The following is a 23915-nucleotide window of genomic DNA, read 5'->3' as shown; positions in this document are numbered from 1 at the left end:
CAACCCACGACATCGGTCTGGCCGGCGCGAGCTGCGACGCCGTGAGACGGGAGATCGGCGCGCCTTCCTGTGTCCGTTGAAGCGGCTCGCAGCGGACGGTTCGGGAGAGCGTTTTGGGGGTGCTGTGCCAGGTCTTCGCCAGCCATCGCCGTTTGTGAGAAATTAAGTGATTGCTGATGTGCTGTTTCATTTACTTGTTAAATTTTACTTGTTTTCTTGGTCAGTCTCTCGTCCCCAGCTTGCTCCCCTGTCTTTCGTCTGCACTTGTTAAGCAGTTAGTGTCTGTCTGTCTGTCGGTCTGCCGTACGTTAATAGCTGCCTCTGTCATGTTTGTCGAATTCAGTGTTAACGAATTTATTGCTTAAAGGCCGAATCTTAAAATATGTTTTTATCTCACCTATCATCTTGCGAGGTGGTATATGTGTAATGAAAAGCATGTTGTACATTTTACGTAAGTCTGCATTCTATGGGATTTATTTAGTCATTTTATGTTATAAGGTTGCCACCCTTCCACAGTAAGAGTCCTTTGAAAAAATGCACTTGCGGTGGCAAATAATTTGAGTGTTGTGCCATTTCCATCCCTCTTACGGGGTGCATACTTTACGTGTTTGTGTGTTCCTATTTTTTTTTTTTTTTTTTTTTTTTTTGTAAAGTAATCTCGTGTGTTTTGCAGATTTGCACCAGTGTACCCTTTCAGAGGTTGTTGTGAGCGGTCATGACTACGGCCGTGTTGAAAGGGAGCAGGCACGCTTCTCAGTCCGAAGGCTCATACTGTTAATATTGTTCTTTCTGCCTCTAAATAAAACTGCAACTTGATATTTCAAAGGCGTTTTTCTGCTTATAATTTTAAATCTGTTTTGAGAAAGCTTTTAGGAATAAAATTCACATTTGTTAAAAGTAAATTCATTTTCCATCTGTTACTTCTTGGCAACTACACACCTGGAAATTGAAATAAGAACACCGTGAATTCATTGTCCCAGGAAGGGGAACCTTTATTGACACATTCCTGGGGTCACATACATCACATGATCACACTGACAGAACCACAGGCACATAGACACAGGCAACAGAGCACGCACAATGTCGGCACTAGTACAGTGCATATCCACCTTTCGCAGCAATGCAGGCTGCTATTCTCCCATGGAGACGATCGTAGAGATGCTGGATGTAGTCCTGTGGAACGGCTTGCCATGCCATTTCCACCTAGCGCCTCAGTTGGACCAGCGTTCGTGCTGGACGTGCGGACCGCGTGAGACGACGCTTCATCCAGTCCCAAACATGTTCAATGGGGGACAGATCCGGAGATCTTGCTGGCCAGGATAGTTGACTTACACCTTCTACAGCACGTTGGGTGGCACGGGATACATGCGGACGAGCATTGTTCTGTTGGAACAGCAAGTTCCCTTGCCGGTCTAGGAATGGTAGCACGATGGGTTCGATGACGGTTTGGATGTACCGTGCACTATTCAGTGTCCCCTCGACGATCACCAGAGGTGTACGGCCAGTGTAGGAGATCGCTCCCCACACCATGATGCCGGGTGTTGGCCCTGTGTGCCTCGGTCGTATGCAGTCCTCATTGTGGCGCTTACGTGCACGGCGCCAAACACGCATACGACCATCATTGGCACCAAGGCAGAAGCGACTCTCATCGCTGAAGACGACACGTCTCCATTCGTCCCTCTATTCACGCCTGTCGCGACACCACTGGAGGCGGGCTGCACGATGTTGGGGCGTGAGCGGAAGACGGCCTAACGGTGTGCGGGACCGTAGCCCAGCTTCATGGAGACGGTTGCGAATAGTCCTCGCCGATACCCCAGGAGCAACAGTGTCCCTAATTTGCTGGGAAGTGGCGGTGCGGTCCCCTACGGCACTGCGTAGGATCCTACGGTCTTGGCGTGCATCCGTGCGTTGCTGCGGTCCGGACCCAGGTCGACGGGCACGTTCACCTTCCGCCGACCACTGGCGACAACATCGATGTACTGTGGAGACCTCACGCCCCACGTGTTGAGCAATTCGGCGGTACGTCCACCCGGCTTCCCGCATGCCCACTATACGCCCTCGCTCAAAGTCCGTCAACTGCACATACGGTTCACGTCCACGCTGTCGCGGCATGCTACCAGTGTTAAAGACTGCGATGGAGCTCCGTATGCCACGGCAAACTGGCTGACGCTGACGGCGGCGGTGCACAAATGCTGCGCAGCTAGCGCCATTCGACGGCCAACAACGCGGTTCCTGGTGTGTCCGCTGTGCCGAGCGTGTGATCATTGCTTGTACAGCCCTCTCGCAGTGTCCGGAGCAAGTATGGTGGGTCTGACGCACTGGTGTCAATGTGTTCTTTTTTCCATTTCCAGGAGTGTACTTCCACGCTGACGTAGTGTGATTAAATGTGTTAATGTTCTTGATAAATCGCTAGTAAATAAGGTAATTCTTTAAGAAATTATTTTGAAAGTAATTTTTTACGGTTCATTTATAAGACCTTTCTGCTCATAATTTTTTCTCGTAAAAATGTCATAAGCCACACATGCCAAATGTAGTATTGGGGAACACAGAGATCATAACCTAAAATATGAATATTAATCTGACAGAGCAGTTAAAGTGAGAGAGTGGCTGTCCACCTTTCATACTCTGCTAAACATTGATTTCACGTGCAACTGTTCCGGTGCTGATTCCAAGCAGCTGCACATCCACATCAGGAACCACTGCACCTTCTTAGTTGGGAATGACTGTAGTTCATTCTCGTCCTCAGTCCTTGTAATGTACAAACTGCCCTGTTGCTCTTAATCGTTGGAACAGTTTGGAAACATTGTCTCAGCCAGCTGTCTTGTACACAGGTATTTGGTTCTGTAGAGCTTTTACACTTCTCTACTGCTTACATTTGCTTGTCCATACACGAAAATCAAATCTGCAGGTTCCGTCAAGAATTCCGTTTGTTTAGGCCTGATCGATATTTGGCACTGTATAACTTTGACACCTTCTGCTTGCATTTGCGTGTCCATACTCGAAACTCAACTCTGCAGCTTCCATCACCGATTAAAATTCCATTTGGTTGGGGCTAATCGACTTTAGTGCTTTTGAACACAGAATGCAGTCCACTACACTACAGACATTGTAAACCAGGATCGCTCATATCGGTACACAGTGTGCCAACTGCTTCCCGAATTTACCATCTTTGACGCAGAATTATATGCAATATTGAGGGCACTGGAGCAGATGAGACATTCTCGTCTGTTCAGATTCTTTGAGCGCCTTCACTCTCTCCAACGTTTGCACCCAGCAGATAAAGTAACCCAGACTATCCAGGATGCTCTCCTCCAACTACAGCGACTGGGGAGGGAGGTGTCTTTTTGTTGGGCACCGGAGCACATGGAAATTCTGGGGAATCAAAGGGCTGATCGAGCAACCAAGGAGGCGTGTCGTGGCCGTCGAGTCTTTCAGTGTGCTGTCCCCCTGCATGCCCTCACCTCTCTGTTGTGGTATAAAATCCTGTGTCGCTGGGAACATGAGTGGCTAGAAGTGACCGACAACAAGCTCCGTGTCGTGAAGCCCACAACTCTGGCGTGGGGTACCTCCCTCCAGCCACGTCGAAGGGACGAGGTCCTCATTACTCGTCTTCGCATCGGACACAGCACTATGATGCACGGAATTTTACTCCGGCGAGAGCAACCTCCGATGGGTGGTGCTTGAGGCGAACACATCACGGTGCACCACATTTTATTGGACTGCATTTTATTTGCTGGCCATTGGTCTGCAGCAGATTTGCCGGCGGATCTGTAGTCTATTTTATGCAATGATGAAACGAATGTGGTTCGCGTTTTAAAGTTTTGTGAATTGTCCCACGCTTTTAAAACGGTTTTTGGGAGATGTTTTTAATGTGTCACCTGGGTGGCTGGCTCACTCAAGTTTTTTGTAAGTGGTCAGCGAGTCACATTTCCCAGTGCCATTCCTTAAGCTCCTATGTGTTTTGTTTTCCCTCTGTTTTAATTTTTTGATTAGCTATCTTGTCTCCTCGTTGGTTTTAGTGCATGTGCGAGTGGCTGTGCGAAAGCGTAATTGTGTGGTCATTTCGTGTGCATGCGTGTACGACAGTTTTCGTTCTTATCCACATTCATTTATTTTGATCATTGTTAGGGCGCTGATAACCTCGCCGTTGGGCTCCCATAACGTCCCCATACCACAGACACAACTGCACTGGATTAGTTGAATTATTACGCCAACATCTACACATAACTGATTGCCAGACCCTAAAATCTTAGCTAAGACAGTACTGGTACATGTTTTCCACTATCAGAGAGGTATCAGAACGATTTCCTCTTATAACTTTCGACTCTGTCACTTCCACACCAATGCCTCTTAGCTAAATTTGATACACTTAGCCTTCTATATCGTAACTGAAAGTATGCATCACACGACGTCCTGGGTAGCTTCACAAGTTCAATGTGGCTTCCCTCGGGTGATGTGGAATTAGCACATTAAAATAATCGCAGCTAAGGGAACTGCCAGATTGAAATTCATTGGAAGAATCCTTAGCAGATGTAGTTCACTCGCAAAGGAGAACGTAAGTCCGAGCCGTACTGGGATACTGCTTATCAGTCTGTGACCCATACCACACACAGTTGTTGAGGAAACAGAGCAGATCGAAAGAAGAGCAGCGCATTTCGTTACAAGTTCGTTTAGAAAGCGCGAAAGCGTCACGCAGATGCTCAGCTACCTCCGGTGAGAGATGCTGCAGGAGTGCATTCAGCATCAGGTAATTCTGTACTGTTGAAGTTCCGAAGGTGTGCATTCCTAGAAGAGTCAACCACTGTATTGATTCATCCTCCGTATATTTCACGAAGAGACCACGAATGTAAAACTAGAGAGATTCGAGCTCACACGGAGGCTTAAAAACCCCTAAATCATTTTCAACTGAACAGAAAAAAGGTGGAACTGATAGCGGTAGCGGTATACCCTCCGCCACACACCATAAGGCAGCTTGCGGAGTTTTTTTGTTCAGAAACAGTAATTTTTCTATCTTGAGTGGTCTGGTGTGTGAGTCGAGAAACACTAATTTGGTCTTCCAATGAGAACGCGGAAAATTTCGAGAAGACAGCGAGCTTGGGAAAGTGAGTAGAAGAGACAGTTAGTGAGAAAATGCGGAACCAAGAGGGCATAGGCGCCCTTCCATCGGTCGCCTATTTAGTTTTGAATCTGATCCATCCTAATATCATTGACACTTCGTGGCCTATTCTTTTCCAGTTAAAAAAAAAGAAATGGTTCAAATGGCTCTGAGCACTATGGGACTTAACATCTTAGGTCATCAGTCCCCTAGAACTTAGAACTACTTAAACCTAACTAACCTAAGGACAGCACACACATCCATGCCCGAGGCAGGATTCGAACCTGCGACCGCAGCAGTTGCGCGGCTCCGGACTGAGGGCCTAGAACCGCGAGACCACCGCGGCCGGCTTTTTCCAGTTCCATGCTATATGAACGACTCCTTATGGTCCAGCACTTGGGCTTAAAAGAGTCGACTGAGAGTATAATTTCCTTGCCTGACATTCGTCCTCCGACACGGTGATAACGCTGCTTCGGCTACTAAACCCACGGCGACCTATCAACGCCACACGACGCGAAGGCTGGTGGACTAATATGTCCCCCCCCCCTCCCAATTCCTTCCCCTTAATAACTGAGTCACGTCCACACCCAGTCAAATCGGCTCTGAGATACGTAATTTTGTATATACAGGGTGGCGCATGAAATGTGTTACCAATTGTTCTCTTTCACGACGCACATTGGATATCCGTCTCGGATCTCTACAGCAGTACCAGCAGAGCTTGGAAAAACAAATGAGTTACGAAATAACGTGTAATTCACGATACTGCCGCTAGGAGACTAGCGAGCAGCAATGGATGACAATGGAAGACTGAAGACATAGCAACGATCGACAATTGTGTAACTTTTTCTAGAAACGAAAAGGCTTGTTGTGACTCAGAGGCGTTTTCGACAACAGTTGAACACACTATGGGTCCCTTGCAAGAAGACCATCCACAGGTTGCACGATAAATTTATACAGGAAGGAACAGTTTTGGAAGCGAAGCGACCTCGGCCTAAGCCTGTTTGTTCGCCGGGGAATATTGAAGCGGTACGAGTTGCTGTACAAAATCCCGGAAAATCGTGTAGAAAGGCAGTAGTGCAACTGGGAATATCCAGACGCTCCGTTCAAAGCATTCTTAAAAGTGGCCTCCATATATACCCATACAAGATGACCTCTGCACAGAAGCTCACTGAAAAACACAAGCAGCAGAGACTATTGTTTGCTCAGTGGGCGGAGGATAGGGAAGAAACTCTCAACAACGTTTGGTTTTCAGACGAGGCGCATTTTCATTTAGACGGTGTGGTTAACAAACAAAATGTACGCTTTTGGGCCACTGCAAACCCATGAACGACAACATTATGCACCGAGGATTACAGCGTGGGCAGCAATTTCCAGTCACGGACTTATTGCACCCTTTTTCTTTGAAAAAACTGTGAACAGGGAGCGTTATTTGAGCACGCTTCGCAATAGCTTCATTCTACAGCTTCTTGCTACTGCCTTCCCCTTCAAAGCGCAGTGGTTCATGCAAGATGGAGCAAGGCCACATACTGCAAACACTGTGTTGGAGTTTTTACACGAGCATTTCGACATGCGGATCATTTCACTCAGATTTCCAGGTCGCTTCAATGGCGGACAAAATCGGCCCCCCAATAGTCCAGACCTCAATCCATGTGACTTTTTTCTTTGGGGGTACCTAAAGGAAAAAAATTTCCCGAAACGTCCACGTGATTTAATGAAGACTTACTCTTCAAGCTTTTAGTGAAATTACGGAAGATATGTGCCGCAGGGTAACCACTAACTTCAGTTTTCGTTTGAAGGAAGTTAGGAAACGAAATGGTGGACATATTGAGCATGTGCTTAGAACAAATCTCCATGGACGGCTCTTCATTGTAATGTATGTTCCTTTCAGATTGTATTAACAATAAAGTTTATAAAAAAACAAAATGGTAACACATTTCGTGAGCCACCCTGTAAGTTGTAACAAAACTTATTATTTCGCGTTTTAATCATCTAAACAATCTGTTCATTCGGCTATCAATCCCTTAACCTTTGCTTATTGGTTTCACCTAATTACTGATGTCACTTAATTATTGGCTCACAGTATGAGGCAATACAATTTGTTGTGTCCATGTAATTTTACGCAAAAGAGATCAAATCCTCATCATCTCCTTCCAAGGATGAGGTGTTGTAATCACCTATTCTAGTCTCTGTCATGCATCCATTCATCTCTTACGAGGTATTCCTAGTTCTCCCTTCCCAGTCATTCTTGACAGTATTTTTCCTACCAACAAATTCCATTTCACCTTCGTAACTTCTGTCCTGTCATTTACTGCAAAGAGTTTTTGTGTCTTCCTAAAGCATCGACTGCACAACGACCAGCATAGTGCCGAGAAGTGGCATCAAGAAGGCGCTGATCCGTGCGCCAGTGGAAAGGGCGGGCAGCGCCGTGCCTCGAGGAAGACAGAGTTCAGCGCCCCCTGTCAACGCTGACTGAAGCAGTCGCCCGTCGCTCGTCAGTTCCAGTTCGGTCGCAGACTTCGAGAGGATCAGTACAAAGTATTAGGAAGATGACACTTAGCTTGCTTTCTGTGAATAGTAATAGTGTGTAAAAGTAATTGCATGTAGGGAGCACAGGAAGCACACAAGCCACCTCGTAATGAGAAGTTATGTTTCTTCCCTTTTTAGAAGTAAAGCGTTCTACTAATCTGGAAGTGTAAGTACAGATCGTTTTGGATCTCTGCTACTGGCCATCTCAACTTGTCTTATTCCTTGTTTGTGTCGGTCCTGCCTCCCACAGTAGCTGACGCAACAGTTTTAAATGGGATCTTTTTATTTCATTTCTTATTTTATCCATTTCATTACAGTCTCTTATATATCTCATGAACTTCATCTCTCTTATTATTTCGCGTTTTAATCATCTAAACAATCTGTTCATTCGGCTATCAATTTCTTGTATATGTCAGTTTTCTTTTTTTGTTGATGTTCATCGCCGGCCGGGATGGCCGAGCGGTTCTGGGCGCTACTGTCTGGATCCCCGCAATCTCTACTGTAGCAAGTTCGAATCCTGCCTCGGGCATGGATATGTGTGATGTCCTTAGGTTAGTTAGGTTTAAGTAGTTCTAAGTTCTAGGGGACTGATGACCTCAGATGTTAATTCCCGTAGTGCACAGAGCCATTTGAACCATTTTTTTATGTTCATCAAATGGTTCAAATGCCTCTGAGCACTATGGGACTTAACGTCTGAGGTCATCAGCCCCCTAGAACTTAGAACTACTTAAACCTAACTAAACTAAGGACATTACACACATCCATGCCCAAGGCAGGATTCGAACTTGCGACCTTAGCGGTCACGCGGTTTAATGTTCATAATTCGGAATTATATACAAGAGTAAATACAGGCAAAAGTTTATAGAATTTCATTTTTATTTCATTTCATGGTTTTCTTCTCAACGCTCTTCCGATTTTTACGCAGATAGCATGATATTTATTAACGTTCTTCTCAATGTTTGAATCATAATTGAAACATGACATCCTAGATAATTGAAGTGAGATACTTGAAATAAAATTTTCTCATTTATTATTATTTTCGATGTGACTGGATTCTTTCCTTTAAAAGCCAGAGACCAAAGAAGTCTCAATTCAATTGATAATCGGATCCCAGAGTGGGGTGATCTCATTGGTAATTTGCCTGCTGCGTGAAATCACAGGGAACTGTGAACGGTTCACAACAAGATGTAGAAGTGGATGTCTGTGGCTTTCTCAATTCTTTCGGTACGTATCGTCGCTGTAATGATTTCTCATTGGCCTGTCTTCCAGTTATAGACTTTCCTTACGACATCGCCCACAACGTCACCATGCGGCATTCAGTTTCGCGGTGTCCTTTGGTCATACCGCTGTGTTGGCCTGCAGCGGTAGGGGGACAGCGCTTCCTTTACGTCAGCCCCTGCTGCCAGACTCCTGCACGTAGTGACGCAGCAGCTGCTGGCACTGCTGTTGTCTCGCTGACAACGCCGTCCGCCTGCTTCGTTGTGGCAAGCAAAGCACCCGGCGTGTGGCGGCAGCCGCCCACACGTCGCCCACAGGGATTTACTGTTCCGTGAGTCGTTAGAAGCGACGCGTCTGTCCGTGGTGTCCTCAGGGAGAAGCCAGGAGCGTCTCTTTGCGTCTGGAGTGCCAAGTGAGATGTCGCTTGTCTGACTAAAGTACAGTAAGAGGGGGCGTTCAATCAGTAATGACACACATTCTTTTTATCGGCCAATTTCGGTTGCAAATATGCGGCATTTGTTGTGGGACATCGTGGAATAAACCCGCTTCAGCCCCTATAGTTTAATGAAGTTTCCATACGTGGCACACAGTACATAGTCTTGAAAATGCGAACAGAGGTGAGTTGTAAGCAGAGAAAATGGTTCCAATGGACTCAACATCTGAGGTCATCAGTCCCCTAGACTTAGAATTACTGAAGACTAACACACCTAAGGACATCACACACTTGCATGCCCGAGGCAGCATTCGAACCTGCGACCGTGGCAGCAGCGCGGTTGCGGACTGAAGCGCCTAGAAGCGCTCGGGCACAGCGGCCGGCTGCAAGCAGAGAACTGTCCATCAGTTTCCTTTGGCGGAAAACCAGAGCATCGTAGATATTCATAGGCGCTTGCAGGTCGTCTAGGAAGACCTGACAGTGAACAAAAGCATGGTCAGTCGTTGCGCTGGGCGTCTGTCACCATCGCAACAACGTCGCGAAAACCTGTCCGATCTCCCGCACGCCTGCAGGCCACATACAGATATGACGCTGGAACGTGCAGACACTCTCATTCGAGGTGATCGTCGGACCATAATCAAATACATCGCTGCAAAGCTGGACTTCTCTGTTGGTAGTGCCGACACACTGCTCCACCAGCCGGGGTACACAGAAGTGTGTGTACCTGCTGGGTTCCTCTCCGCCTAACAAAATACCATAAAGAATAACGAAAGTCCGATTGTGCAGATTTTCTTGCGCACTACGAGGCTGACCCTAACAATGTTTTGTCGACCATCGTCACACGTAATAAAACATGAGTCCGCCACTTCGAACCGAAAACATAACGGCAATCCATGGAATGGCGCCATACCATCCCTCCATCGAAGAATACGTTCAAAGCCACACCCTTAACCGGTGACGTCATGGTGACTGTCTTCTGGGAATCTGAATGGATTATTCTGGTTGATGTCCTCCCTCATGATCTAACGAGCTACTCTGAAGTGTATTATGCTGCCCTCAGGACATTGAAGAAACGGCTTCAACGTGTTCGTCGCCAGAAAAATACAAACACATTTCGCCTTCTCCGTGACAATGTAAGGCCTCACACAGGTCTGTACACCCGAGAGAAGCTTACAAAACTTCACCGCACTCCTCTCCCTCATTCATCGTACAGCTCGGGATCTCCCACCTTCTAACACCCATTTGTTCTCCAAGATACTAACTACTCCAGGCGGGTGCGCAACGGAAAAATAGTAAACGCTAAAATGATGATTTGGCCCTGGCTGACTACCCCCCGAAGCAGATCTTAGGATCTCTTAATGCTCTTTTTGACATATAAATTCCAAACTAAACATAAATAAATGATGATGTCAACTAATACTACTAAATGATATACGTTGTTGTTCAATATATATTTATTATAGATTAAAATCAACCCTTTAAGTACCATTGTCTATATTTCCTAACTAAAATTATTAATCAATTGCCCAACTCTGCCCCTTATTATGACTATGCTGTCTAATATCACTAACGCGAAATGACTGACATCAACCACGTACCAAACATTAGAAGACACTACTTTCAAAGACCCGCAGTGGAAATAAACTAACGTGATCACAGCTGTTTAGCTTTATAAGCCTAATAGGCCGAAGAAATTTGCGATATTACTGTATATACGGCGTCCGGTGCGTTGAGGTGGTGGTTCTCGTACTCGTCTGCGACGATGTAAAAACTCAAGCGACAAATAAACTCTTTCAAACGCTAGGACGGCAGAAGGTGGTCCTCTGACTAATATACTCTGATACTGTCTTCTCCTCTCTGTGTTCTAGAGATGAGAAACGGGAACTCTCTGCCACAAGGACGGTGTTCAGATAACGTATCAATGTAAGTATAGGCAGAAGAAGTGCTCTCAATTACTGAACGCTGCACATTCAACGACGACTTTCAATCCGGAGGTTAAGTCGAGAATCGTATAGGTTCGCAACAGTACAGTGCCTAACTGTTCTAACTACAAACTCTCCTGAGAGCAAAGACGGAAAGTCCATGTGTACCATCAAATCATACCGAGAAACCGTCACACACGGGCGCTCCCAAAGGAAGACCTCGCCGCTGGCTTCCCAGCAAGGCTCGGATCCCCGCCCTCGTATTTCCGAAAAAGAATCATATTCCTGAAACCACGGAATTTTCTCCCTCTCTACAGATTCTTTCGAATGCCGACCAATCATATTTTAGTATTTTATCGTCCAGCACGGAAAGTTTGCGGGGAAAAACCTATACTCGTACAATGATATGCTTCTGAGTAAAAATCCTTGGAAATAACCCAGCCTACATGGTTTCCGAGGTGCTGCTTCTTCGTTCCTCTCACCGGCGTCCACGATTTGCAGAGTTACCAGTTATCCCTCCGGTCCTGCTACAATACCGGCTGTCCAGAGCTCAGCTGCCACGATGTCCAGCTAGTGCCTGTTTCTAAACAAGACCAATATCTGTGCAGGCCTTCCACCCAGTGCTTGCTGTTTCATCTCCAATGGCGTTCTAACCTCTACTAGTATAGGCAATCATTCATTACGCCGTTCTGATTATAAAGGCAATCCATCACCTTTCATGGAATAAAAGTTAACAATTATTTACAAGGCGTATGTGACAATGTTAGTCTCCTTTAAATATTCACATATACATTGTACAACTATCAAATGGTACCTAATCGTGGTTGTAACTCATGGCAAAGTGCTTCTAACGTGCAAAATTATAGCCACCTTACAGTTTGAGCCAACGAAAGATGCAGTTACGTGTGCGATGGGAGGTTATTGATACAGTGCAGCAAGACGTTGGCACCGACATGGACCAGCAGAGTGCTACCATGTCGCTATACAGGCCCTTCTGGTAAGGCGTCGTAAGACCGACGCATTGAACACGGGTTACATTCAAAAATAGGGTTTCATAGCCAAAAGTATTGGGAGTAATATGGTGTATTGGAATTGTGCATATAAGCAATCTCCTTTCAGAAAAGAAGGGGTTAAATGACTTACTGAACTACCTCGAACAAGAAAGTAACACAGTAGTACTCACAAAATTCTTTTGGGTTACCAACCACGTAACAACATCTCCTCGAAGCAACGTTTCAGTAAGTTTCCTGCTTGGTAACTGCTTCACGGATCTATTGCCGCATCATATTTGTACTCAGTCAGTTAGGTGACTTCCGCCGTCGCCGTCGTCAGAAAGAGATTTCAGTGAGGCCTTTGTAACTTTATTTGCACTGCGCAAAACAAAGGACCATTGCGAAGTATAAGTTTTAATTTTGCCTACAAACTCCCTCTGTAATGGTGCAAAAGCTTGGCGTCCTCCGACGTCACCCTCGGGCTCGGCAACGCTTCATACAGCGAGGTGACGAAACGTGCGAAAGAAAGGACAGTTCATGTGACAGGCAAGATGGGGTAATGAGGTCACATCGGTACCACATTCCACCATAGTTCTGTGCAACGCCACTGTGCACATGTCGCAGAATGGAATGGGATCACACTTCCTCTTACCAACATTTCACCTTTACTTTTGACTCCTCTGCGATGGAGAACGGCGACACGCAGCGCTGAAAACACGCAGGTTTCTCATGGGGGTGCCGAAGGAAAGATTTGATATACAACGCTGCTCAGTATTGACGCAGAAAGACCTCCAGGGGATGTCCTTAGAGCATCAATGATACAGTTCCTTCCCTTGGGACGCTGATTCCCGCACGTTCTGCAGTCAACAGTTCTCAGTGTAACGAGCAGCAGAACGACGTTCGTCACACCCTTTGGCATTGTTGACACCTCCTGGGCGATTCAAACCTTCTCGGCATAGATCACAGGCCTGCAACCCCACTGAACGTGGTCTCACTCCTTTGGAGTGCAGTACAACAGAAATGTTTACTCCGTTGTACAGAGTGGAGCACCAGGCACCTTTCAAAGACATTCGACTAAGTCTAAATTTGATTCAAAGCAGCAAAAGGAGTACTTACGCTTTTGCCAGCGCTCAGTTTCGGGCCGTCCCGTGGCGTTATCACGGATAAGAAGCTGACACATGCTTGGATACAATGGCAAAGAGTCCCTGTAAGACCTACCCAGTTCGACACTAACTGAAAGGCACCCGCCCGTAATTATTGAGAATTTAAAATTTTAAAAATATGCAGTAGAAATGTTGGAAACCGCAAGGCAATACTGACCTTACAATGTATCTTAGAAGAAAGATTAAGGAAAATCAAACTTACATTTCTAGCATTTTTAGACTTAAAGAAAACTTTTGACAATGTTGACTGGAATACTCTCTTTCAAATTCTAAAGGTGGCAGGGGTAAAATACAAGGAGAGAAAGGGTATTTACAATTTGTACAGAAACCAGATGGCTGTTATAAGAGTTGAGGGACATGAAAGGGAAGCAGCGGTTGGGAATGGAGTGACAGGGTTGTAGCCTCTCCCCTATGTTATTCAATCTGTATATTGAGCAATCAGTAAAGGAAACAAAAGAAAAATTTGGAATAGGTACGAAAATCCATGGAGAAGAAATAAAAACTTTGAGGTTCGCCGATGACATTGTAATTATGTAAGAGACAGCAAAGATTTTTGAAGAGCAGTTGAACCGAATGGAGAGTGTCTTGAAAGGAGGATATAAGATGAACATCAACAAAAGCAAAACGAGGATAATGGAATGTAGTCGAATTAAGTGATGCTGAGGGAATTAGATTAGGAAATGAGACACTTAAAGTAGTAAAGGAGTTCTGCTATTTGGGGAGCAAAATAACTGATGATGGTCGAAGCAGAGAGGATATAAAATGTAGACTGGCAATGGCAAGGAAAGCGTGTCTGAAGAAGAGAACTTTGTTAACAGCGAGTATAGATTTAAGTGTCAGAAAGTCGTTTCTGAAAGTATTTGTATAGAGTGTATCCATGTATGGAAGTGAAACATGGAAGATAAATAGTTCCGACAAGAAGAGAATAGAAGCCTTCGAAATGTGGTGCTACAGAAGAATGCTGAAGAATAGATGGGTATATCACGTAACTAATGAGGAGGTATTGAATAGAATTGGGGAGAAGAGGAATTTGTGGCACAACTTAAGAAGAAGAAGGGACCGGTTGGTAGGACATGTTCTGAGGCATAAGGGATCACAAATTTAGCATTGGATTGCAGCGTGGAGGGTAAAAATCTTAGAAGGAGACCAAGAGATGAATACACTAACCAGATTCAGAAAGATGTATGTTGCTAGAAGTACGGGGAGACGAAGAAGCTTGCACAGGATAGAGTAGCATGGAGAGCTGCATCAAACCAGTCTCAGGACTGAAGACCACAACAACAACAACAAAAATATGCCTTTACCGAGAGTGTGCTACACTACGAGATCAAAAGTATCCAGACACCTGGCTGAAAATGAGTTAAAAGTTCGTGGTGCTCTCCATCGGTAATGCTGGAATACAGTATGGTGTTGGCTCACACTTAGCCTTGATGACAGCTTCCACTCTCGAAGGCATACATTCAGTCAGGTGCTGGAAGGTTTCGCGGGGAATGACAGCCCATTCTTCACGCAGTGCTGCACTGAGGTGAGGTATCTGCGTCGATCGGTGAGGCCTGGCACAAAGTCGCCGTTCCAGAACACCACGAAGGTTTTCTATAGGATTCAGGTCAGGACTCTGTTTAGACCTGTCCATTACAGAGATGTTACTGTTGTGAAACCACTGCACCACAGGCCGTGCATTATGAACAGGTGCTCGATCGTGTTGAAAGATGCAATCGCCATTCCCGAATTGCTCATCAACAGTGAAAAACAAGAACGTGTTTAAAATATCAGTGTTGGCCTGTGCTGTGAAAGTGCCACGCAAAACAGCAAATGGAAATCACCACCACACCATAACGCCAGCGCCTCCGAATTTTACTGTTGGCACTACACACGCTGGCAGATGACGTTCTCCGGGAATTCCCCATACCCACACCCTGTCATCGGACCCCCACATTGTGTACCGTGATTCGTCACTCCACAAAACGATTTTCCACTGATCAATCGTCCAATGTTTACGCTCCTTCCACCAAGCGAGGCGTCGTTTCTCATTTACCCGTGTGATCCGTGGCTTATGAGCAGCCACTCGAACATGAAATCCAAGTTTTCTCGCTTCCCGTCTAACTTTCATAGTACTCGGAGTGGATCCTGATGCACTTTGGAATTCCTGTGTGATGGTCTGAATAGATGTTTGCCTATTACACATTACGACCCTCTTCAGCTGTCGGCGGCCTCTACACTTTTGTGCTGTACGTATGCCTTCACCTTCTCACTTCACTATCACATCGGAAGCAGTGGACCTAGGGATATTTAGGAGTGTGGAAATCTCGCGTACAGACGTACGACACAAGTGACACCCAGTCACCTGACCACGTTCCAAGCCCGTGAGTTGCGCGGAGCGCCCCATTCTGCTCTCTCACGTTGTCGAATGACTAGTAAGGTTTCTGATATGGTATAGCTAGCAGTAGATGGCAGCAAAATGGACCCTTGGTGCCTGCATTCAGGTAACCATTGACACTCCTCCAATGCCAATAGCCTGCCAACAAGGGTCTAAGATTACTTGGCACGTTTTCTTTGTAAAGGTTCATTTGCAAAATTCTCATTAAATGTGGCAGGGGTCACCGAGGGTGTTGCCGAACTGGGACGTCTTAGAAGAACTCCTTGCTATTTTATTCTGTTCGTGTCAATGTTGCACTCCTTTGTGATGACGCCAATTGAGGGTGTAAAACAGGGGAGCTGAAGAAGCCGAAGCACTCTTCGCTGCTTCTGTTTACGTGCAAATTTAATCGAATGATTTAAACGGTCCCTGGTGGTTCCAACCTGTACACGAGAGAATGGGGATGCAGTCCGATAATGCCTCTGAGTGTCAGCAGCAGCGAAGGTTGTCAAGAACGGTGTACTGTTGCTTATCGAGCTGCAAACTGCCGTTTTTTACGGCGAATGTGAGGGGATCAATACCTCATGGGAACGGATGGTTTCACGGCGCCCCTCTGTCATCCCTTTTCCAGTCGATTCTGGGCGGCGGCATATCTGAAACCTTTTACTCGGGATCTCGCCGTTTTGCCTCCATCGCATAGGCGTCCAAAGAAGGGATGAAATGTGGCTAAGAGGGTGCGTAAGATTCTTCCCATCGTGTGAGACGTCCAAGGTGGCGTTGGGCAGAATTGTGGGGAAATTTGGTACCATCTACATGGATACTCTGCAAATCACATTTGAGTGCCTGGCAGACGGTTCACAGAACCACCTACTCAATTTTCTGTTATTCCAATCTCCTACCTATACCCTTCCGTACGAGCTCTGATTTCCCTTATTTTATCTTGGTGATCGTTGCTCCCTATGTAGGTCGGTGAGAACGAAATATTTTCGTATTCGGAGGAGAAATTCGGTGATTGGAATTTCGTGAGAAGATTTCGTCGCAACGAAAAACGCATTTGCTTTAATGATCCAGCCCAAATCCTGTATCATTTCAGTGACACCCTCTCCCGTATTTCGCGATAATACAAAACGTGCTGCCCTTCTTTGACCTTTTTCGATGTACTGCGTCAGTCCTGTCTGGTAAGGTTCAAATCGTTCTTAGCACTAAGGGACTTAACTTCTGAGGTCATCTAGAACTTAGAACTACTCGAACCTAACTAACCTAAAGACATCACACACATCCATGTCCGAGGCAGGATTCGAACCAACGACTGTAGCGGTCGCGCGGTTCCAGACTGAAGCACCTAGAACCGCTCGGCCACCCGGGCCGGCGTCTGGTAAGGATCCCACATTGCGTAGCAGTATTCTAAAAGAGGACGGACAAGCTTAGTGTAGGCAGGCTCCGTAGTAGGTCTGTTACATTTTGTAAGTGTCCAGCCAACAAAACGCATTCTTTGGTTAGCCTTCCCCATAACATTTTCTAATTACGTTGTTCGTAATTGTAATTCCTAGGTATTTAGTTGAATTTACGACTTTTAGATTTGATTGATTTATCGTGTAACCGAAGTTTAACGCATTCCTTTTAGCACTCATGTCGATGATCTCACACTTTTCGTTATTGAGGATCAACTGCCAATTTTCTCACCATTCAGATGGCTTTTCTAAATTGTCTTCTCATGACTTTATTAGTCGATAAACGAAAGAGTCATCTGCAAGCAACCTAAGACGGCTGCTCAGATTATCTCCCAAATAGTTTTATAGATAAGGAACAGCAAAGGGCCTATAACACTACCTTGGGGAACGTCAGAAATCACTTCTGTTTTAGTCGATGAATTTACGTCAGTTTCTACGAACTGTGACCTCTCTGGCAGTGACATAACTGACACGATATTCTGTAAGCACGCAAATTCACTACAACCCGCATGTGTGGTACCGTGTGAAAAGCCTTCCGGAAATCTAGAAATACGGAATCAATCTGAAATTGCTTGTAAATACCATTCAGCACGTCATGCGAATAAAGAGCTAGTTGTGTTTCACAACAACGATATTTTCTAAATCCATGTTGTTCGAGGCAATTCATAATGTTCGAACACAATATATGTTCCAGTTTCCTGCTGCATATCGACGTTAATGATATGGGCCTGTAATTTAGCGTATTACTCCTACTGCCCTTCTTGAATATTGGTGTGACCTGTGCTGCTTTCTAGTCTTTGGGTATGGATCTTTCGTCGAGCGAACGGTAGTATACGATTGTTAAGTACGGAGCTAACGCATCAGCATACTTCGAAGGGAACCTAATTGGTGTACAGTTTGGACCAGAAGACTTGCCACCAACGTGGCACATCAACTTGTAGCTGTGGTTTTTTATCTCGCGTGTCTCGACAGCATGCTGTCTGAAGAACGGCGAGACCGAGAATGATATCTAAGGGCGCCACGCCACCGTTACGGAGGGACATTGTAGGTACCTTTGAGCCAAATTTCAAACTTACACCTTGCAATGACTGCCAAGTACAGGGTTTCGAAAAAGTAGTCCTTTAATTGTGTGGCGCAGTGTGGTTTCCCGAATTATGTCACGGACACGTAAAGAAATTACAGAACATACGTCCGCTAGCAGAGACTTTGTCGACGTGTGTGGCTGAGGTACAGTGGGCGGGAAGCGCATTTCGTAAGCTGGTGGATGTCTCAGCTGATTTCTCTGTTTCCCTTCAGCATCAAGTGTCCATTTCGACGTACCATTATCACGGAAACATCGCCTTCTTGAATTCATATTTTAAAGAGAAAAAAAATCACGCTTGCAAGATATCAACCCCAGATTCTATTTGTGCCCTAATTCAACGGTACGCAACTATGACCTTTCGTAAGTGCTGCTTTTAAATTTTTTCGCACATCGGTTGCTTGCAGCCCGGTCCTTCACAACGCAGCAGCCTAATGCCCGACCGCAAAGTACAGTGCTGTGTAGTGGATAAGAGGTTTGTGAAACACTGTTGTGACACTGGTAACATTATACGTTCATTGTGTAAAAGTGCGCTATTTCTAACACGTAACCGGTGTCAGAGATCTCTTTGCTTTTGTTATGTTGCGATTCCGGAATGCACTGTAAATGAACGAAAACAATTGAAGTGTCATAAAAGAATTACGACAGTGCTACGTAATCATTAACATTGCTGTTATGGGTTATTTTCTTTGGATTCTGCGAGTAAAGCACTATTGTTCAACGTAACTGGCATTTTTAAATTGTAAATTGAAAATCGTTAACTTCATAATTATTCTTCGATGATTTAGGTTCATTCACTTTGATTTTGATGCGTCTATATAACTAAAATATATCCATACGAGAATACAGTTAAAATAACATCGATCTTATACGTGTGTGAGGTTGACATTTTACGTACTCATATGACTTACTTTTTCCGCGTAGAACAATAAATGTTCACGAACGTCGGGCAGTTGCGTCCAGCTCCGCCTCCACTTCCCTCGAATAGGAGGGCTCTGTTTGTCTCTGCGCTGTGCAGAATTCGGCTCTAGGGCATTGGCGGCGCAGTGAGCCGGAGCGAATGACAAACAACCAGTGAGCGCGGAAGTTTGAAAGCTATGCCTTCAGTGCGCCGTAATCCGTTCCTGTGAAAATTATTACTCAGGCTAAGATCTTACAAGTGTGCTTTTTTCTCCTTCAAATACGAGGTCAAGTTGGCGGACTTTCTTGTTAGTGTGTAGACACTGACCCGGTTAAAGCTGTTCTTACACATTCGGCGCCAAATGTCTTCTCTAACCTAAACAAATAACAGCTGATTTAATGCTCCATTGGGTAAATCCTGGTTGGCAAAGACAGTTTAACTACGTGACCAGTGAGCCCCTAAAAATGTGGATACCGCAAGCTCAATTGATCTGACGCAGAGAATACTTTGACTGATCAAATCCACTGAAGTTTCTCTACACTGGTGCAGCTGAGGGCAAATGACGATTGCGATATGTACTCCCTCACAATGCTGGAGCGGTAGTACGTCACCCTGTTTACTTCGTATGGCCACGTGACTTGCAGCTGGCGAGATGTGTGTGGCAGAGGAGGTGAGACGTGGAGGCGGTACCTGTGAATCGATCGTTGCCACGAAAGAAATGCATAAATCTCACCGTCTGGCGAGCAGGCAGACGGATTTTTACTCTCTACCAGAGCCCAGAAATCACGGTAGCTTTCAGTGTGTGACACACCAGTTCGTTGGTCGTAGCAAGGACCAATTTGGCTCACTTATACGACAGAGCTTACAAGGATACCAAGCGTGAAGACTGATAAATCAAAAACGAATAAGTGTGCCCTCAGAAAACGAGTAGTCACCACAGGCACCCCAGTCTAAACAACTCACTTAATTCTCAGGACAGGTCCCAAGCATCAACCACTCATCTTAGAAATTCGACCAGAAGTGTTTACCAAATCAAAATCCTGCAACGGAGTGTTTCACACCTCTCCAGAAAAAAATTCTGTTTTCCCGCAATGTGCACGAATGACGCTGCCTTCAGCCCATCTTGAGCCAATCACAGGGCTCTAGAGGCGCTAAATCTCCCCTCCCACACGACAGCACAATGTCGAACGAGGACAAGAAATCTTCGCCTACAAAAACAAAGAAATCGCCAATTGCTGGTTTTTCTTAAGTTTTCGCAGAGACTAAGAGATGATTTGATCTAAAGTTGTGTCGCTTCCTATGGCAACAAGGGAACAGATACAATCTCAAAGATCATTATCTCAATCGTCTGTGCCTTGGAGCTTGTTAGTCGTAGCTACGAGGAGTAATGAAGATTCTATCTCCAACCGTTTCTCAGATGCCAGAGTTTTCTTATACAACAGGGGCGGCCGAGGGATGTGGTTCACTGACCTACTTGTACTATCGGCAAACAGAAAAACATGTGGATTTTTAATATGTATCGCTCTGCACACAATGCCCAGTGTACAACTCCACTGTGTAGATACATGCCCAGGCATCTGGTGCCGCGACGGCAGGTATTGTGGCATTGTTCTGCTGGAGCCCTGTCTCAATGAGGGGCTACCCAGTCTGCACTGTATGATGTTGGGACTGTCTGGCAAGATTTACTAAGGCATGGGCTCGCTGTCAATTGCTTTCAACTCCCAACAAGACGTTTCTATGAGCTGATAATCATAAAAATACCTCATGCTCTTAGTGCCCCACCAGTCTCCATAAACGTCTGCTCAGGCTTTCTGCAGTCTCTCTCAAGGTGCGTTAGGTCCTCATAAACTAACAATTATAATTTTCTGTATGCGAAAAATCGGTGAGAGAGTAACTTGTCCTCTCTCAATTTAAACGCTACAATACACGTGTACATCAGATTGTTCTTTTAAACGTGATAATAACAGCTCAGTATTATTTTAAACGGGCAAGAGCGCACCAGAATTATACTTTCATGGAATCTGATATAATTTTACGAGACAGCATAGTATTTCACTACTTGTAAACTAAGGTGCAAATTCTGCTATTGAATCACCAAGGTTACAACGACTTTTGATGTACAGTCACTCAATAATTAGCAGCAACACTGGACCTCCTTACATATAGCTGCAGACCCTTCGTCAAGTGGTAGGAAACTAAGATGTAAAGCCCTGTTATCGTGCCACGTGAGACTGAACTCTGACGTATCAAACTCGTCACCAAAATCACGCTGAAGACATTGGTTAATCATTAACAAATGTAAATAAGCACACAACTGCACTGTTTAAATCAAACACACGCCATATGCCCAGGTGAACGGTTAATGCCAGGCGACGCTCCGCCAAGTTCTTCCTCTCAACATGCACAGCGTGACGAGAAAAGCCAGACACCACGCCTCGTGCCAAAGCCCGAACCTTTCCGCCGTCTCCGGCCGCAGGTCTCCAGTAATACCACGCGCAATGAGCAAGCGCACCAAGTAAAGGGCCAGCCTCCCGATACCGTTGTAACCGCAACCAACCATGAGGCCTGCTGCCTCGACTCTGCGGCCGGCCAAACCGAAATCGATGGCAAAGATAACACGATAAGAAGGAGGTACTGGCGCCAGCCGCGAAAAATATAGCAGGAAATCGAAGGCAGTGTCCGCTCGTCTTATTTGAACAAAATATTTTAGTACATTCAATGGACAATCGATCTACACCTATAAATCAGACTCACATTTAGTAATGCAGCTCAGCAGCAGTGATCCTAATTCCCAACAAGAACTAATTGTCTACGAAACCCAACCATAGAAGAGGTGCTTTTTTTTTACATTTGTCCATCATATTTACAATGTTTTCATATACTTCAGCATCTTAGTTTTTGCAATAGACAGTAATAACAGACGCCAAATTTTCAGAAAGTTAAATATGCTTTTATTACACATACTTGACGCTGTCATTCGTTCTGATAAAAGGAGGAAATCTTTAAAAAAGGCTGTGAGTCCACAACTGTGTCCCATGAAACTCCCAAAAATTATAATTCCATGGGTAGGTTGTGATGTTGCAGATTCTTGGCCTGCTATATCACCTGAACTCGCCGATTTTCATGTTTATTTTGTGGTGAAAATTAATGGCTCTGAGCACTATGGGACATCACACACATCAAAGTCCTAGGCAGGATTCGAACCTGCGACCGTAGCAGCATCGCGGTTCCAGACTGTAGCGCCTAGAACCGCTCGGCCACTCTGGCCGGCGGTGAAAATTAAGTGGAATAGTGCATCTAAGACCTATTGCAAATGCTGACGATCTTCAGTAGCGTGTTCACGGAGGTCAGCAGAGGTAGCAGACACATGGAATCTGGGAGCGAGTAAGAGAACCCAAGGTGCAGCGCTTAGAAGATAGAGCTAATAGAAAACATTTTGAGCATTTCATTTAGTCATCAGAAGTCAACATCTGAAAAGAAAAAATACCTGCAGAACCGAACTGGAAATAGTAAACAAGAGAGTACCCGTAACTACTCTAAAATAAAAAAAACACATATGTGTTTGCGAACTTGTTTGGTCTCTTACCATTCCCACATTATTTAAAACCATGTATACACAGCGAGGTGGCACTCTTGACTCGCCATCGAGAGGACGACAGTTCAAATCCGCGTCCGGCCATCCACATTTAGGTTTTCCCTGATTTCTCTCAATTACTCCCTCTAAATGCCGGGATGGTTCTTTTTAAAGTATATGGCCGAGTTCCTGCCCCATACCTGAGACATTCTGAGGTTGTGTTCCATCTCTAATTACCTCCATGCCGGCGGGCCGTTAAGCCCAAATCTTCCTTCCTTGCTTCAATTCGAACTGTAATACATACGTAGGTGTGTTACTGGAAATCCTGTTAAAATATTCACCATGCATATTAGATCAGCGTCACACTCCAAATGATAGGACTTACTCTTGACCCATTCTGTCCATGATAAAAGATATCTGTTGGACTTTATGCATTTTATCTGTAGCCAGGAAACTGGAATTGTCAGAGAACTACCAAAGTAGGACGGTACTATAGTGTCCTCTGAGAACCATCCCATTTGAATTCTTGCGCCACTGTCCAAGGTTTTAGAACGTACACGGTGATTCAGCTGAGCTGTTCACCACAAACAATTTCGAAACTGTTTAGTCACATAGTAATTCTTTTGTCACCCACATAAATTGTGATAAACTCCTCACTGAGCTGCAGCCTATTTTCACAGCTATAGGATTACAGGGGTATCGGTGTCAATGTTTTTCCGAACAGAAGTATAACGATTTGTGCTGCCAGTATCGCCTAGTTCTAAAAGACGGCTCTCTCTGACTAGTGTCAGAGTAATTACAGTAATTGTACTTTACTACTTGTCTGTTATAACGAGAAACAGCTTGCTGTTTTTTGTGCAAGTCCGTGATTTAATACACAAATAACAGAAATACGTACGTCACGTTAGGTATGCAAGAAATGGTGCCCTGCACCGCTGGGATGCCGGTATATCAGGGGCACTCAGGAAATGTAGTTTTCATCTCGCCTCTGTAGCTCACGTCTGTCGAATGCTGTCTCGTTTGAAAAATAAATGTCTTTCACGGAACAAGAACAAGTACGGAGAATACAGAACGGATGCGAAGAAAACATTCCATCTGTGCACAGAAAGGTGTACTGACAGGCGGTTCACTGAATTTGAAAAACATCGTTACTGCACGGGCTCTGCAGTGCCATACAGATGGTAAGTACCAGCGTGCAACGAA

Source organism: Schistocerca gregaria, chromosome 9 (assembly GCF_023897955.1).
Source record: "Schistocerca gregaria isolate iqSchGreg1 chromosome 9, iqSchGreg1.2, whole genome shotgun sequence".
NCBI lineage: Eukaryota > Metazoa > Arthropoda > Insecta > Orthoptera > Acrididae > Schistocerca > Schistocerca gregaria.
The sequence above is the reverse complement of the archived record's forward strand: the minus strand, read 5'-3'. Positions refer to the sequence as shown.